The following is a 17,990-nucleotide window of genomic DNA, read 5'->3' as shown; positions in this document are numbered from 1 at the left end:
CTCAGCAATATTTCTACCATCTTGTCCATTCTGACTAATGCCTGTTGGCCATAAAAAGAAATTAAGCTTGTAAAGCTGATGGTGTCTAAAAATTTAACAATTCTAACACATAAATGTATTGAACTCTTCCCTTCCAGGTTGGCTTTGCTGAGCAAGGTTACTTTTCCTCCTTAGAGAGTTCTTGGGGTGGCCCTCAGGTGTTATAGGAGAATCTTAATGAGTCCCTATATATTATTATTTATTATTCCCCTAATTATTCTTGTTAGTCAGCATCTTCCCAAATCATTTGAATTATATATCTTCAATATTGTCTAACAATCAATGATGATTGTCCCAATAAAATTTTGACCATTTGGTATTTCCTCAACATCAATTAACCAACTAACATTAATTATATTTGACAAATGTATATTTACTGAGAAGATATATCAAGAACCAAAGCATAAAACTATAAAAACCCGAAGCACATTTTTTTCTCTAACACCCCAATTCTTGGAGAAAGTGGTCTTAAGCTAAAAGTGGTTGTGACAAACCTATGCCTTTGATTTGATGATTGAGTCAATCTCTTATTTTCAGGACATGGTATCTTGGCTACCAGGTTGATTACTTGCTTGGCTGAATCAAGCAAGGCGTTCTTAAGGACTAACTCCTTTCCAGGTTTTGCTGCAACAGCTACTAGAAGACTCTGCTTTGGACTACCATTTATTCAACCCAATTACTTTTCTAACCTTACATATCTCACAGAATTATAGCCTGGTCTGTTCATGCTTAGTGTTCATTCACCTGAGACCAGGAAAGAATAAACACAAGGGGGGGAAATATATCAAGGTTCTATGTGTTTGTAGTCACATGGCAGCCTCTAGGAAAGAAAGCCAAAGGCTACAGTCCTACCCAGAGGCCCCAGAAGTTCTTCCTTAATTCCAGAAAGCTGTCAAGGAATAGGGAGTTAGAATTTCTTCACGGGAACATATTAAATGTTCTATAAAAGTGAGTTGTTGCTACTATTATGCCTTGGCTTTGATCCTCTTGACTTCCACTGTTATGGGGATTTTAGGAAAGGGGAAAGGGTTTATACGCAAGGGAAAATTCACATTCAAAGAACTTGAGTTTATCAACAGAGAAGAGGAAGATGTTGGGAAAGAAATAAGGGGAAGGGTAGCATCTGACTTTTTTACCCACTATATTTGATTATCTAAGCTTACACTGTAACTATCTTAACTAAAGACTATTAAGAATAAATCCCACAGTAAACCCAGACTCTCACACACACAGAGTCAGTGTTGGTCAGGTATCAAGAATCCAAGTTGTAGTGTCCTCAGAAGGTTCCAGCAAGGTAGAGGTCTTTTCCCCAGTCAATCTGTCCACCAGAAAGACTGGAGATTGTCTTTTCATCCTCAGCCAGTTGTTCCTCAAAGGCCAGTTGCTTAATAGGTGGTTTGTTCAGGGAGTCTTAGCTACACACCTTCCTTCTTCATCTTCAGCTCCAAACTGAGTCAGTTGGAAAACTGCCCCTTTGGAACTCTGACCCAACCAGCTCATGAAAGATTCTAAGTCTTAAGACCTGTTAATCATTCTTGGAACTTCTACCTTCCCTTGCTACACCAGCTTTACTATTCTATCTGCCTTCTAATTGGTCTTTCTGACTCTAGTCCTCTTCTCCATCTCATCTCTTATGTAATTTCCAAATTACACCTTTAATCTCATAATACTCCCTATTTGAAAATCTTGAGATGCTTCCCATTACTTATAAATACAATAAAAATCATATAGTCCACTATTCAGAGTCTTCTATAATCAAATCACAATCAGACATGCCCAGGGTAATACGCCTTACTATACTTCCCCAGGAAATTTTTTCAGAAAAAGAACTGGAAGAAACTCAAAAGCTTATATTGATTCAATCAACTATCATATGTTCATTGCTTACTAGGCATTGTGCCAGGCTCTAGGGATACAAAGACAAGTGGGAAACAATCTCTGTTCTTAAGGAACTTACATTCTAATTGTGGAGAAACATACCTATCTCTCTATCTCTATATATATATTTTCAAATATGTAAATATAAATAAATATAAGGAGATATTAGGCTTAGAATAATAACTTCTATCATATTCCATAACATATTCTAAATGAATATGGCCTTAATTTTAACAATCATATTATTTCTCAAAATTAGAGCAGAAACATATCATACACTTTTCAGTTATGAGTAGGAGACATATTTTAACCAAACAAAGGATAGAGGCAGTTACTAAAATAAATGCATGTTGAATGAATGAAAAACTGAATCATAATGGTTTTCTACACATAAAAAGGAGGGGGGATGAAAAAGAGCTAGGAAACAGAAGAGTAAAAAAATAATTCTAGAGGAACACAGTGGAGATGGAAAGCCTATATTCAAGTTGCTGTGAAGATTTATATTTCAATTTCCATAGGGAAATAAAGTAAAGGTAATAATAGCTTCTTAAGATATCTCTTAGGATAATGCTTAAACTTATGTTTTTACATTGACTAGCCCAAAAGTATGTAAACTTCTTGAGGTCAAAGCCTGTTTTTTGTTTGTTTTGTTTTGTCTTACATTTTGTGTTTCCATCTCTGCTGCCTAGCACAGTACTCTACACAATTTAGGCAGGCAAAGAGAGAGTCTGGATTTGAGTCTTCATTAGCATGGAAAACCACTAAGGCAGAAATCTCATTTATCCATGCAGTTTAGTAATTTGTTTATAACACAGTCTTAGGGACTTGTCCATGGTCACCTAACTTGTATGTCAAAGGCATAATTTGAAGCCAACGTCCAATGACTTGAAGCCAGCCCCTTCTTTGCTATCCCGGATTATCTCTTATCTTGCATATAAGCAAGCTCTCATTGGTTTAGATTAAATAATATGTCATCCCTTATGGTCAGTTTATGATTACTGTTACACTCTGAAACAGTCCTCACTAAGAAAAATTCATGTTGATGCTGAAAGGGTAGTGTAGCAAGGGAAGGTAGAAGTTGTAAGAATGATTGACAGGTCTTAAATCTTAGAATATTTCATGAACTGGTTGGGTCAGAGTTCCAAGGAGCAGTTTCCAACTGACTCAGTTTGGAGCTGAAGGTGAAGAAGGAAGGTATGTAGCTTCCACCTATCAAACAACTGCCTTTGAGGATCAACTGGCTGAGGATGAGAAGACAATCTCCAGTCTTTCTGGTGGACAGATTGATTGGGAAAAAGATCTCTCCTTGCTGGAACCATATGAGAACACCACATCTTGGATTCCTGATAGCTGACCAACATTGACTCTGTGTGTGTGAGAATCTGGGTTTACTGTGGGATTTATTCTTAGTCTTTAGTTAAGATAGTTACAGTGTGAGCTTAGATAATCAAATATAGGGGGTAAAAAGTCAGATGCTACCCCTTCCCCTTATTTCTTTCCCAACATCTTCCCCGTCTCTGTTAATAAATTCAAGTTATTTAAATGTGAATTTCCCTGGTGTATAAACCATTTCCCCTTTCCTAAAATTCCCTTAACTGTTGCTAATATGTTTCAAAAAGGAGTAGAAGAAATTTCTGTTTGCTTCATCCTGAGAAAAGCATTCATCTCGAAATCTAGACTCTTATTGGTTTGGACCTAAATGTTGCCAAATAGCCCATCAGAATGTGCTACCATTAAACCTTTGGATTTCTTTCATCTATATGGAATGATTGGGAATCAGGAGATTTAGGTTTTGGTCCTATTCTGCTGCTGCTAACTGCTGCTACTACCTGCAAGACTCATGCAGTGTAAATAGCAAAGAACAGTGAGAAATGAATTCTAATCCTGATTTTGCACCAGGAATATGCTGAAGCCAGCTCTGACCAGCTTGCAGAGCCAATTGTTACATTTTCTGCATGATTATTTATATCTCAAAAATCTGCTTCAAATCAGAGCTTTTTTTATAGTTTTATTGGTTGTCTAGATTTATGAAAGTGTTAATAATGCAAATTAAACTTAAAAGTATGGTTTATATATTTTCTCCCCTGAGAGCCCACTTGTTAAACATTTACCAGCACACCCATGTTTTACTCTATAAACATTGAGCTCAGCAGTATTAAGTGCAATTCCAGGCTCAGGGAATAAAATCATCATGAGACTGGAGAGTAGTGACTGTATGCTAATAATAATAATAATTTCCATTTATATAGTGGTTTGCAAAGCATTTTACATCCATTAATTAACTGGTGTCTCACACCCCCTCCACTTTAATATGTAACCTGAGGCAAGTTTTTAACATCCTATTTGTTGAATGAAGCAGGCAGCTAGATAGCATAGTGCTGACCAGTGCCTGGAGTCAGGAAGATATGAGTTTAATTTAAATTGAGATATGAGGCACTTACTAGTTGTGTGACCCTGGTAAGTCATTTTACCCTGTTTACCTATTTCTTCATCCATAAAGTGATCTAGAGAAGGAAATGGCAAACCAGTTTTTATGAAGAATTAGACAGAACTGAAACAAATGAACAATAGCAAGGGAGGTGTTGAGCTAACCAATATTGAGGTGACCTTGTAGCTCTAAAATGTGTTTCTATAGTCTGTATTTTGCACTAGTTATGGAGAACTTTGCCAGTCGTTAGTGATAAGAAGTAGAAGTCACGTGTCTTTCATAAGGTATGAAATAACTTGTGCTAAACTCTGAATAATAAACCATTCCATCCTGAACTCTCTAACATAGACACCTGAACTGGTCAGTATGCTCTTATGATAGGAAGCAATCACAGAGATCCTGGCAAATAATCCAGGGTCAGGGCTAATTCCAAGAAAAATTGTGAAGATGTTGTCATTTGTTTTCAGTTGCCTCAATGTCACTTTTATCCTCTCTTTGTTTCCTTTTTGGAATTTCTTAAAGTAAAAAAAAAGAAAACCTCTCAACTTATATAGCATATATTTCGTACTGCATTATTCTCCCATCCTACTCTCAGAGAAGTATCAATTATAACAAAAAATTTCTTTAAAGGGGGGAAGAAAGGAAACAATTAGTAAAACCAATCAATACACCAAAAAAAAGTCTGATACATGCAATGTTTTACACCCACAGACTTTTGTAAAAAAATAGAAAGAAGTTTCTTCTCATCATTTACTTTTTATTAAAGCTTGACATTTAAAATGTACAAATTTACAATTTTAGTTTTGATTATTTTGTGGTTGTTCATTCAATTTACTCTATTTTAATCACTGTGTATATGGTTTTCCTGGTCCTGTGTTTCACTTTGTATAAGTTTATATAAATCTTTCCTTCCTCTGTTTTCATTGTATTCAATTTTTAAAATGGCAGATTAATATTCTCTTACATTTATGTACAACAATTTGTTGTTTTCCTCATTTATGGGCATCTGTTTTGTTATCAGATTTTTTGATAAAATAAGAAATAATGTTATTTATGAACATTATAAATATTTTGGTGTATATGGAGTTTTTCTTGTCAATGACTTCCTAATAGCATATGCCTAGTGTTAAAATTGCTGGGTCAAAGGGTATACATGTTATAGTTACTTTATTTGTAGAATTCCAAATTGCCTTTCAGAAAGTGTTACAAATTTACAACTGGACTTGTGATGTATTTTGTACTTATTTTCCCATAACCCTTCCTACCCTATTTCCAATATTTTATCATCTTTTCCAATTTTCTTGATGGGAGGTGAAACTGCAAAGTTGTTTAGATTTGCATTACTCTTCATAGTTGTGATTTAGAACATCCTTTCATATGATTGCTACTACTCTGTAAATCGTTTAGAGAATTTTATGTTCATATCCTTGATCATTTGTGAATTTGAATGACCTTTGGTCTTAAATATTTCTTAGTGGTCTAACAACTTAGCTTGGATAGTAAACCCTCATCATGAATATTTGAAACAAAGATTTCTCCTCTACTCAACCATTTCTTTTTTTTCCATTTGAATTAGTTTATTTAGTCAATTTAGAGCATTATTACTTGGTTACAATAATCACATTATTTCCCTCCCTCCCCTCCACCTACCCTTCCCACAGGCAACACGCAATTTCATTGGGTATTACTTGTTTCCTTGATCAGAATGTATTTCCATGTTGTTGATGTTTGCACTAGGATGTTCATTTAGAGTCTACATCCCCAACCATATCCCTTTGATCCATGTATTCAAGCAGTTGTTTTGTTTTGGTGTTTTTACTCCCACAGTGTTTCCTCTGAATGTGGATAGTGGTTTTTCTCGTAGATTCCTCCAAGTTGTTCAGGGTCACTGCATTGCCACAAATGGAAAAGTCCATTACATTCATATGCACCACCGTGTATCAGTCTCTGTGTACAGTGTTTTCCTGGTTCTGCTTCTCTCACTCTGCATCACTTCCTGGAGGTTGTTCCAGTCCCCATGGAATTCCTCTACTTTATTATTCTTTTGACCACAATAGTATTCCATCACCAACATATACCACAATTTGTTCGGTCATTCCCCAATTGAAGGGCATCCCCTCATTTTCCAATTTTTTGCCACCACAAAGAGTGCAGCTATGAATATTTTTGTACATGTCTTTTTCCTTATTATCTCTTTGGGGTACAAACCCAGCAGTGCTATGGCTGGATCAAAGGGCAGACAGTCTTTTATCGCCCCTTGGGCATAGTTCCAAATTGCCCTCCAGAATGATTGTATCAATTCACAACTCCACCAGCAATGAATTAATGTCCCTACTTTGCCACATCCCCTCCAACATTCATTATTTTCCTTTGCTGTCATGTTAGCCAATCTGCTAGGTGTGAGGTGATACCTCAGAGTTGTTTTGATTTGCATTTCTCTGTTTATAAGAGATTTAGAACATTTTTTCATGTGCTTATTAATAGTTTTGGTTTCTTTAACTGAAAATTACCTATTTATGTCCCTTTCCCATTTATCAATTGGAGAATGGCTTGATTTTTTGTACAATTGGTTTAGCTCTTTATAAATTTCAGTAATGAGACCTTTGTCAGAGGCTTTTGTATTGAAGATTATTTCCCACTTAGTGCTTCCCTTCTAATTTTAGATGCATTAGTTTTGTTTGTACAGAAACTTTTGAATTTGATTTAATCAAAATTATTGATTTTACATTTTGTGATTTTTTTCTAGCTCTTGCTTGGTTTTAAAGTCTTTCCTTTCCCAAATATCTGTCAAGTATACTATTCTGTTTTATCATAATTTGCTTATATTTTCCTTCTTTATATTCAGGTCATTCACCCATTCTGAGTTTATCTTGGTGTAGAGTGTGAGATGTTGATCCAAACCTAATCTCTCACATACTGTCTTCCAATTTTCCAAGGAGTTTTTATCAAATAGTGGGTTTTGGTCCCCAAAACTGGGATCTTTGGGCTGATTATAGACTGTCTTGCTCAGATCATTTACCGCAAGTCTATTCCACTGATCCTCCTTTCTATTCTCTTAGCCAGTACCAAATTGTTTTGATAACCACTGCTTTACAGTAGAGTTTGAGATCTGGGACAGCAAGTCCTCCTTCCTTTGCATTTTTTTTTTTGTGATTTCCCTGGATATCCTTAATCTTTTGTTTTTCCAAATGAAATTTATTATGTTTTTTTTTTCTAATTCAGTAAATATGTTTTTTGGTAGTTAAATGGGTATAGCACTAAATAAGTAGATTATTTGGGTAGGATTGTCATTTTTATTATGCTAGTTCATCCCACCCATGAGCAATCAATGTTTTTCCAATTGTTTAGATCTAGTTTTAATTGTGTGGAGAGTGTTCTGTAGTTGTTTTCATAGAGTTCCTGTGTTTGTCTCGGCAGAGAGATTCTTAAGTATTTTATATTGTCTAGGGTGGTTTTAAATGGAATTTCTCTTTCTAATTCTTGCTGCTGAAATGGGTTGAAGATATATAGAAATGCTGATGACTTATGTGGGTTTATTTTGTATCCTGCAACTTTGCTAAAGTTGTTGATTATTTTGAGTAGCTTTTTGGTTTCTTTAAGTAGATCAGTTTATTATCCATGAAGAGTGATAGCTTCATCTACTCACTGCCTATTTTTATTAAACCTTCAATTTCTTTTTTCTTCTCTAGTTGCTACTGCTAATGTTTCTAGTACAATGTTAAAGAATAGAGGTGATAATGGGAATCCTTGTTTCACTCCTGATCTTTTTGGGAAGGCTTCTAGTTTTTCCTCATTGAAGATGATGTTTGCTGATGGTTTTAGATATATGCACTTCATTATTTTTAGGAAAGGCTCTTCTATTCCTATTCTTTCTAGTGTTTTCAATAGGAATGGTTTTTGTATTTTATCAAAGGCTTTTACTGCATCTATTGAGATAATCATGTGGTTTTTGTCAGTTTGCTTGTTAATATGGTCAATTATGTGGATGCTTTTCCTAATATTGAACCATCCTTGTATTCCTGGTATGAACCCTACCTGGTTGTAGTGAATAAGCCTCGTGATCACTTGCTGGAGTTTTTTTGCTAGTATCCTATTTATTATTTTTGCATCTATATTCATTAAGGAGATTGGTCTATAGTTTTCTTTCTCTGTTTTTGACCTGCCTGGCTTTGGAATCAGTACCATATTTGTGTCCTAAACAGAATTTGGTAGAACTCCTCCTTTACTTATTCTGTCAAATAGTTTGTATAATATTGGGATTAGTTGTTCTTTAAATGTTTGATAGAATTCACTTGTGAATTCATGTGGACCTGGGGATTTTTTCTTAGGGAATTCTTTGATGACTTGTTCAATTTTCTTTTTCTGATATGGAGTTGTTTAGGTAATCTATTTCTTCCTCTGTTAGTCTAGGCAGTTTATATTTTTGTTAGTATTCATTCATATCACCTAGATTGCCATGTTTTTTTGCCATATAATTGGGCATAGTAGTTTTTAATGATTGCCTTAATTTCCTCTTCATTAGAGGTGAGGTCTCCCTTTTCATCGTAGATACTGTCAATTTGGTTTTTTTCTTTCCTTTTTTTAATTAGACTGACTAGTAACTTGTCCATTTTATTTGTTTTTTCAAAGTACCAGCTTCTAGTCTCATTTATTAAATCAACACTTCTTTAACTTTTAATTTTATTAATTTCTCCTTTGATTTTTTGGATCTCTAATTTAGTCTTCATCTCAGGATTTTTAATTTGTTCTCTTTCTAGTTTTTTTTTTTTCAATGCCCAATTCATTGACCTCTACCCTTCTTAATTTGTTAATATATGAACTCAATGATATAAATTTCACACTGAGTACTGCTTTGGCTGCATCCCATAGATTTTGAAAGGGGGACTCATTGTCATTTTCCTCAATGAAGTTTTTAATTGTGTCTATGATTTGTTCTTTAACTAACCAGTTTTGGAGGATCATATTGTTTAATTAATTTTTGATTTGCCTCTCTACGCACCCTTACTAATTATTATTTTCATTGCATTGTGATCTGAGAAGGTTGCATTTATTTTTTCTGCTCTTTTGCACTTGTTTGCAATGTTTTTATGCCCTAATACATGGTCAGTTTTTGTGAATGTACCATGTGCTGCTGAAAAGAAGGTATAATCCTTTTTGTCCCTCTTTATTTTTCTCAACCTATGTACTAACTCTAATTATTCCAAGATTTCATTCATTTCTCTTATCTTTTTCTTATTTAATTTTTGGTTGGATTTATCTAGTTCAGATAGAGGAAGGTTCAGTTCCCCACTGGTATAGTTTTTCTATCTATTTCATCCTTGAGCTCCACTAGTTTCCCCTTTAGAAATTTGGATTCTATACCACTTGGTGCATACATGTTGAGTACTGATATTTCGTCATTGTCTATACTGCCTTTTGTATGGGGTGTTCAGGGAGGGGTAGTATCTCTGGTATGGAGGGCTTGTCATGCCCTTCTAGGGCAGCTCTCCAGCCTCTGACCCCTACCTGACACCCAGCTCTCGCTTGTGGCTCCTAGTAGCTGCTAGCATGCGGCAGCAGCCACACCCCGGGCAATGGCTTCAACAGGCCGGCTAAACCTTGTGAGAGTAGCCATCAGGTCATAGACCCCCTGGTGAACTAAGGCTTTGCTCACTCAGCATGTGAAGATTGCTTCGGCGAAACAGACGGAAGAAACCAATAAGAAGGTTCAAAGGCTGAGATGGTGATGTAGCAAAGCACTGTGGAGTGCTTAGGGCGTGTTGGAGCACAAAGGACAACACGGCCATCCATTGCAGCTGAGGAAGCCTCCAGGTGTAATGATTTTTCTTGCCAATGGATCCAGGCTTCCAACGCCAAGAGAGTGGGACTGCCTCTGTGCATCGACTTTTCCACTTAAATCTCCTTCACGCACAAATGTCTTTGTGCACACTCATCTATCATAGATGAAAGTGCACAAAGACAATCGTCATCCTTGGTTACAGAGAGACTACTACTACTTATTACCTTCTCTATCTCTTTTAACTAGATTTATTTTTACTTGGCTTTGTCAGATATGATTGTGACTCCTGCCTTCTTTTTATCAGTTGATGACCAATAGATTTAGCTCAATGCTCTTACTTTCACCCTATGCGTATCTACCTTCCTCATGTGTCTTTCTTGTAGACAGTATATGATAGGGTTTTGGATTCTAATCCACTCTGCTATTCACTTGCATTTTATGGGTGAGTTCTTTCCTTTCACATTCAGAGTTATGATTACTAGCTGTGTATTTCCCAGCATTTTGATTTCTACTCCTGGTCCTGCCTTTTCTTCTTTCACTATTTCCTTCTATACCAATGTTTGTTTTTAATCAGTCTCCCTAGTTCCCACCCTTATTTTATTTCCCTTTCTACCCCCCTCCCTTCTTATTCCCCCCTTATTTTCCCTGTAGTCTTTCTAAAATTACCTCCCACCCTCTCCCTCCCTTGTACTGCTTCCCTCCCTACCAGTCCATTTGTTACCCTTCTACTGCCCTATAGGGTGGAAATCTATTCTCTGCCCCAATGGATTGGATTGTTCTTCCCTCTTTGGGTCAATTTCAATGAACATAAGAGTTGAGTATTTCCTATCTTCAACTGCTTTACCCTTCCAGTGTATTGATGGTCTCACCCCTCCTGCCATGAGCTTCTTTGTGACATATAAATTCACCCCCATTTGTTTCTTTTTCCATTTCTTTTAGTATTAACCTCTTTTTTTAGCTCTAGTTGTATATATACATATATATACATACACATGTATATGCATTTATTCATACTTATATCTATATACCTATTTATGTCTTGTCATTTCATCCTATACAGTTTGTCACTTTTCCCTCTAAGTGTAATTCTTCTAGCTGCCTAGGTGATTATAACAATTTTTAAGAATTACCAATGTCCTCTTTTCTTATAGGGATACATTTAATTTTAACTTATTAAGTTACTTTTAAAAAGTTTTTTTTTGTTTTGTTTCTCTATTTTCCCCTCTTTTTTAATTACCTTTTGATGATTCTCTTGAGTTCTGTGCTTGGGCATCAAATTTTCTGTTCAGGTCTAGTCTTTTCTTTACAAATTCATGGAATTCTTTTATTTTGTCGAATGACAATACTTTCCCGTGTAAGAATATAATCAGTTTTGCTGAGTAGTTGATTCTTGGTTGTAGACCTAATTCCCTTGCTTTCTGGAACATCATATTCCATGCCTTTCAGTCCCTCTGTATGGATGCAGCCAGATCCTACATTATCCTCACTGTGGTCCCATGGTATCTGAATGACTTCTTGGCAGCTTGTAATATTTTTTCTTTGGTCTTATAGTTCTTGAATTTGGCTATAACATTCCTGGGTGTTATAAGTTGTGGATGAAGTACAGGAAGTGATCTGTGGATTTTTTCAATATGCACTTTTCCCTCTTGTTCTAGAATATCAGGGCAGTTTTCTTGGATAATTTCCTGTATTATTATGTGCAGGCTTTTTCTTTTGGCATGGTCTTCTGGTCGACCAATGATTCTTAATTTGTCTCTCCTCGAACAATTTTCTAAATCCTCTGCTTTGTTAATGAGATGCTTCATATTTTCCTAAATTTTTTTCATTCTCTTGGTTTTGTTTTATACTGTCCTGCTGCCTTGTGAGGTCATTTAATTCTAGTAGTTGTGTTCTGGTTCTTAAAGACTGTATTCCATCCCTGGCTTTTTGGTCAACCTTTTCCTTCTGGTCTGATTTTCTTTGGAGATCATCTTTCATTCTTTTTTCCTCATCTCTCATATCTTTTGCCTCATCTTTCATCTTCTTTACCTCATCTTTCATCTCCTTTGCCTCATTTTCAAGCTGGTTGATTTTGGCTTTCAAGACACAATTTTCTATTTCCAAATGACTTATCTTAGTTTTTAAATTCTTGTCCCAATTGTATTCAGCTTCTCTTAATTTTGTTTTGAAATACATTTTGAGTTCTTCCAAAGTGTGTTTCCAATTCGCTGGGATTTTTGTTGTATTACTTGCCTCCTCCTCTGTTCCATTTATTCTTTGTTCGTTGCCTGTAGAGAATCTGTTGATTGTAATTTCTTTCTTCTTTTTCTGTTGTTTGCTCATATTTACCCTTTCTTTGGGGTGTATGGGGTGCTCAGGGAGGGGTAGTGTCTCTGGTATGGAGGGCTTGTCGTGCCCTTCTAAGGCAGCTCTCCAGCCTCTGACACCCAGCTCTCACTTGTGGCTCCCAGTAGCTGCTAGCATGCAGCAGCAGCCACACCCCGGGCAACGGCTTCAACAGGCTGGCTAAACCTTGTGAGGGTAGCCATCGGGTCGTAGACCCTTGGTGAACCAGGGCCTTGCCCACCCAGCATGTGAAGACTGCTTTGGCTGAACAGATGGAAGAAACCAATAAGAAGGTTCAACGGCTGAGATGGTGATGCAGCAAAGCACTGTGGAGTGCTTAGGGCATGTTGGAGCGCAAAGGACAACACGGCCATCCAATGCAGCTGAGGAAGTCTCCAGGTGTAATGATTTTTCATGCCATTGGACCCAGGCTTCCAATGCTGAGAGAGTGGGACTGTCTCTGTGCATCGACTTTTCCACTTAAATCTCCTTCACGCACAAATGTCTTTGTGCACACTCATCTATCATAGATGAAAACACACAAAGATAATCATCATCCTCAGTTACCGAGAGACTACTACTACCCCTTCTTTGCTCCCCATATTTGTCTGTGCTCTTGCTCCTCTCATTTTTTTTGGTTTTGGGGATTTCTGTCAGTCTCCCCTCTTGGAGCTTTGTCAGATCTTTCAGTTCCGTCTGTGGAGGAGGTGTGTTGGAGCTTGGGCTTCCCTGATCTCTGAAGTGTTTTGATGGGATTAAGTTCATCTGGGTTGGGCTGGATGTGCTCTGAAGCCAAAACCTCCTGGAAGGCTGGAGCAATATGGAGGGTTTCCACCGCTCTGACCAGACTGTCCTCTCTGCTCTCATTCTCCAGCTCCTTCCCCACCACCTGTGTTTGACACTCTGAGCCTGAAACAGGCATGCCCACAAGGTACACCTTCCAGACCAGTGCCTCTGCCTGCCCAAAGGTTCCTGCTGCCACTGGAGGCTTAGAGCTCTGGGGGGAAGGAAGGGATCCTGTGACCTTCCTTTTGCCTTCCCCTTAAACCTGAGTGTTCTCGGATTCTGGCTTTTGGGGGGCATACCTTTTGAATTGAGTCCAACAGAAGGGTACCTTGGCTCTGTCTTATTGTTCGGTTTTATTTTCAGTCCCCTGGGAGCACTTAGTTTGTGATTGGTAAGGAAGGGTTTTCAAAGATCTGAAATTTTGCTTCTTCTAAGCCGCCATCTTCTCAACCATTTCTTTTATGACCCATATTAGTTAACATTGATTGTATAAAAACTTTTCATTTTCAAATCACCAGAATTTATATTTTATCTTTTTAAATTACCTCAATCCTTCTTTGGACCAAGAATTTACCTCCAAACTCTGACTATGAAATTATTTCAAGTTCTTTGTCTAGTCTGTTCCATTAATCTGTATGATTTTATTTTTAACTCAATACAAAATTATTTTGATAATTTCTGTTTTGTATAATATAATTTGGGGTCTCAATGTGTTATACCCCTTTAATTCCTTCATTCCTACCTTTTCTCATTCCATCCTCCAAAGTTGCCTAGTGCCTGTCTTTGACTGGACAGAGTTCCATTCTGTTACCTTTCTTGGGAAGGGCCCCAATACCGAAGTTCTTAATGTATGTGTATGCTAAGGGTTCCTTTACCAATCTAGTGAAGCCTACAGATCCCTTTTCAAAAGTATACTTTAAAAAATCATTTATTTAACTAATACATTTAAATATTTTTCTAAGGTTACATGATTCATATTCTTTCCCTTCCCTTCTCCCTCCTCCCTCATGGAGGCAAAGAGCAATTTCTCTGGGTTCTACATGTATCACTGTTCAGAACCTGTTTCCATATTATTCATATAGAGTGATCATTTAAAGTCACCATCCCCAATTATATCCCTATCAAATCATGTGAACCATCATATGTTTTTCTTCTGAGTTTCTACTCCCACAGTTCTTCCCCTGGATGTGGATAGCCTTCTTTCTCATAAATCCCTCAGAATTGTCCTGGATCATTTCATTGCTGCCTGTAGAGAAGTCCATTACATTTGATTGTACCACAGTGTATCTATCTCTGTGTACAATATTCTCCTGGTTCTGCTCCTTTCACTCTGCATCAATTCCTGGAGGTTGTTCCAGTTAACATGGGATTTCTCCAGTTCATTATTTCTTTTAGCACAATAGTATTCCATCACCATCAGATATAACAATCTATTCGGTCATTCTCCAATCAGAGGGCATCCCCTCATTTTCAAGTTTGTTTGTTTTTTTGCCACTAAAAAGAGCATGGCTATAAATATTTTTGTGTACATATTTTCTATATTATCTCTTTGGGGTATGAAGCCAGCAGTGGTAGGGCTAGATCAAAGAGCAGGCATTCTTTTAAAGCCCTTTGGGCATAGTTCCGAATTGTCTTCCAGAATGGTTGGATCAATTCACAACTCCACCAGCAATGAATTAATGTCCCAATTCAAAAGTATCTTTTAAGTAAATAAGATAAAGTTTAAACCATTTAAAGGGAAATTAATTTTATTAAAATATTATTATAAAATATTTATATTTAGTCATAATTTTACATTTAAATTAATATTTTAAATATTTAATATTTAAATATTAATTTTTTAAAAGTTCCTGGATCTCAAAAGAAGGACTCCTGCTTTAGACATTCCCTCCACCCACCTTTCTTTAACAAAAGACCTTCTATTATTTCATCATCTTATGGACTTGTCAGAGAAAGAAGAGATTCTGATAAACTAATCTGAATTAGCTATTGATATTATCTGAGGAGGGAATCAGCATTAACAATGGAAAGAATCAAGGGAGGCTTCAGAGAGTAGGGAGCACTTGAGCTGCCCATTATTTCCTAGAGTGAATTGCCATGTGACTAATTATAGATACAGATATATATATATATATATATATATATATATATATATATATGGATAAATAGATAGTATATACATATATGTATATATAAACATATATACATGCCTTTTGACCAAGAATATATAGTATATATATAATATATATAGTTTTACACATATAATATATATGTGTATATACATATATAGTAGTCCTAACAGCCATAGACTATCTATGTAACATACATAAGGCTATCTCTTCTCAGAAGCTTAACACCAGAGCTTAGCTTCAGGAGAAATACAAAATATAATGATAATTGTTGGCTTTTATGTCTGGTTCTTCAGTTCCTTCCCTCATTAAAATTTGAGAATTGTAATGGTAGAAATTTTAGGCTTCTGGGAGAGGTTATGAGCACTGTAATAGTTAAAAATGTGGCTACAGGATTTATGTAATATTGAATAATGGCCGCCAAGGAATTTACTTATGAAATTCCTAAAATGAAACACTCAAGTCAGAATGAAGTTTATGGAGGTTTAATCACACTGGGAGTAGGGAAAAGGATAGGGAGAGAAGGAGAGAAGAGAAAAGGGAAAGGGGCTACTCAACCTCTGACCAAGGCAGAGGGAGTTTTAGGCCCAAAGGGCCCAGGTGGAAAGAATCAGTCCTTAACTCACGTGAGTGATCTGAAGGAAAGCTGTCTGCGGGTGTCCTCCCTGTCCAAGCTCCTAACACCAACTCCCGTCTCGCTCTCTCCACAGGAAGTGAGCAAATTCCAGAGGCTGTTCCCTACCTCACTTCCTGTGTCTCACAAATGCCAATGGTTGGCTCTAGCTTGGCTTAGGACAGCCCAGGTGGGCAGTTAGTTATTTCTGATTTGTCATTGACTAGCACATGCCCGTGTAGTGTGGGTGTGCACAATTTTTGGGTGCTAGACCAAGATGGAGACTTTTAAAATTCACAGAATATAAACGTGTAGAGGATAGGGATCTTTGGTATCAGACCCAACAGGAAGTAGATTAATTTATAAAGTCTTCCTTTTTCTTAGCTGCAATTTGAGAGATAGAGGTGGTAGAGGAGAGATTGATTTTAAAGGGCCAAGACATGTGGATCATTGTGGACCTCAGTTCTGTGCTTTTTAAACTTATGAATCAGTCCTTCACTGATGATAGTACCAACTACTCAGAGTAGCAGATGTATTTTGATGCACTTTTCCATAGCCTGGTCTGTCCTCTCTGAGAACTGAGAAGACATTTCTAATTTATTTGTAGGTCAGTAAGGGGTTAATTTGTTTATCTAGATTGTGATAAAATCCATTGAATTTGGGTTCTTTAATCTGACATTCTGAACAACTGAATTAACTGATTCCAGGCAATAATTATTTGTAATACACAAAATTGTCTTCACCCAAATCTTCTCCTGATATCTCTTTGGCAGGGAAGACAATGTGGCCAGTGAATATAATTTTAAGAGATCACAAAACCTGACCAGTTTTACCAAAGGCCTGAATGTGAGTGTCATCTAAGGAATAACTTAGATACAATTGGAGAGGTTCACTACTCATTAGTTGTCTCCAGGCAGTGAACCATTCTCAGCCCCAACAACTGAGAAACACTTTATATTCCCACATGGAGGTGTTGCAGTGTGCCTCTGGAAGAGGTGCCCATTGTGACAAAATAACATATCTTTTGAAGATTAACTATTGAAATCATCCCACTAATATGTAAGTCATGTTTGATTCCCCAGTTGTGCAATGAAACCTCATACCGCATTTCCCATCATGTGGCAAGAAGGAATTGGATTTTGGAAGGGGCCCCTTACACAGCCCTTGCTGTGCCTGCCATCTGAATTCCAACAATTATCAGGAAAAGTAAATTATGCAATTGGTGAAGTACAATCAGCCACTTGTACCCTGAAAATGATGGGGGAAAATAACTTCTTGAATGTTCAAATGGCCGGTTTCCTTATAGAAGTCCAATTGCGAGGCCAATTATTTTGGGGCCCAGGGAGTTGTAGATACAAAAACTGTACAGTTAAAGGCAAAGATTGTTTTATTTTCCTTCCTGAGTCTTTTTATCAGACAATTATTTGAAATACTAAACATTGTACTAAGGTCGTCTGAATAGCTGTCAAATCTTTTTTTCTTCCCCCCTTGCTTATGTCATTCAGAAAAAAGGCTTTCTAAAAAGAGTTGTCATGTTGGCCATATAGATCAACTAAGTGACCATTGCTATATATTCTTATCCATCCCCAAGGTGGACTACACCTCTTCTCTTTATTTGGGCCTGCCTTAATAAATGAATTGCAACTCCTCCTTTCAAGACTCAACAAAACCATTTACAATAGAAAGCAGTACCTAAAAATAAAGTCAGGGGACATCCAACAGTTTCCTAACAAGTTTTCTTGCTGCATGATGAAAACATTCAGTGTGATTTACGAGGTCTGCAAATGGTACTTCATGTGATAGGCAGTTTGTGACTATATGTTAACACTCGATGACTTGTGGACCTGGCCCCCTTCAGCAGAAGAAGGAAAAGTACTAAGAAGTAGAATCAGCCCTTGTATATTTTCTTTACTGTCCTCAGTTCCCTGTGCACAGTTTAGTGATTTGTTGACAGCAGGAGGTAAATCCATGATAAAACCTGAGGACTTCTGAAGAGTAAATATTTGGTACTAT

The sequence above is a fragment of the Monodelphis domestica genome, chromosome 1 (genome assembly GCF_027887165.1).
Source record: "Monodelphis domestica isolate mMonDom1 chromosome 1, mMonDom1.pri, whole genome shotgun sequence".
NCBI classification, from domain to species: domain Eukaryota; kingdom Metazoa; phylum Chordata; class Mammalia; order Didelphimorphia; family Didelphidae; genus Monodelphis; species Monodelphis domestica.
This window is presented reverse-complemented; position numbering follows the sequence as displayed.